Raw genomic sequence first — 1632 nt, 5'->3', positions numbered from 1 at the left:
TTTATTAGTTTTAATGAACATTTACAGAGATTTTGGGTTTTCATTCATCTACAGCTAATATTAACTCCAATCATGACCCCCAGGCATTCCACAAAGTAGGTGGGTCACCATAGGGGCAACCTTTACACACTCAAAAATTCTTCTCACAAATTAGCAGTGGGGCATCACACTGGATTGTTATTTTTCTTACTCATAAGGCATTCTGTAGTTCATTTTATGTGCTAGCATACTAGCTTTTATCCAAAATTTTAATATTAAAGTGCTTTCCTGATAGTCGTTATTATGCTGTCGAGTTGCTTGCGACTAATAGCGACCCCATGTACAACAGCCCTAAACTCTGCTTTATCCTGCGCCAATGGCATTGCCTCTGACACACCCATCCCAATTACCCCAGTCACTGAATCAGTCCATCTCAGAGGGTCTTCCCCTCCTGCGCCGTCCCTCCATCCTCCCAAGCATGATGTCCCTCTCCAAGGACCTGCCCCTCCTTACAACTTGTACAAAGTATGTCAGACGAAGCCCCAGAATCCTTGCATCCAAGGAGCATCCTGGTTTAACCCTCTCCTGGATAAATGTGTTTGTTTTCTTGGCAGTCCAGGGTATATTCAGTACTCTTCTCCAGCACCACAGCTCAAAGGCATCAATTCTCCTTCTGTCTTCCTTGGTCACTGTCCAACTCTCTGATGCATAACAAGTGATTGCAAAGACCATAGCCTGTATCAGATGCACCTAAGTCTCCAGAGTGACACCATTGCTCTTCAGTACCCTGGAGAGGTCCCTAACAGCAGACTTTCCCATCGCAATACGTTTTTTGATTTCCTGGCTACTGGTGCCAAGAGTGTTGACTGTGGAGCCAAGCAGACTAAAGTTATTAACAATCTCTTCACCATCCATCCCGATGCTGCCAATAGTTACGAAACCATAATAGACATTTAAAGAATCTCTTGAAAGCATCATACCAGTCTTCCAATACATTCTGAGTTCTTAAGATGGATTAATAAAGCTTGAAGAAATAATAATAAATCTGCATTTAGGAGTTCTAACTGACCTGGTATTTTTAACCTGAAGACTCAACAAACAATACATAGTAAGTAGCATCTTAAACACTGAAGAATTTTGCACAATAGCCTTTAGTATATTACTAGAAAAATGACAAGAGGAAAAAATACAAGGCATTTCAGTGTCTTGCTTTAATACAATCTTTTATGTAAATCAAAGAAAATAGAAAAAGATTGTATGACTATAGAGGAAACAAAGGAAATGCAAACAAAAAACATTTTCATAAAACAGAAGAAAACACTGGCTTGATGGTTTTTCTTAAGATAAATGAGAATTACAGCTTTGCTTAGATTGGTTCTAAAATCAGGTAAGAGAAATCTCACATGTTAGAAACTTAGCACACGAGGCTGAGCAGGGAAGAAGGATAATGGAGGGATCACATTTAGATAAAAAATATTCAAGTGCATTAACAAATACAACTGGTTTTATTGGTGAAATTGGTTATTTTTTCTAAGCAGTTTCTTTAGAATAGACTACGTTAATTCTAATTCTAATCCTGAGGGAAGAAGGTTAGAAACTACGATTGCAATAATTGTAAGGAACATCATAAAAGATCTCAATATTGTTGATCTA

The sequence above is a fragment of the Elephantulus edwardii genome, unplaced genomic scaffold (genome assembly GCF_000299155.1).
Source record: "Elephantulus edwardii isolate Elephantulus edwardi_28Jun2011 unplaced genomic scaffold, EleEdw1.0 scaffold00212, whole genome shotgun sequence".
Taxonomy (NCBI): Eukaryota; Metazoa; Chordata; class Mammalia; order Macroscelidea; family Macroscelididae; genus Elephantulus; species Elephantulus edwardii.
This window is presented reverse-complemented; position numbering follows the sequence as displayed.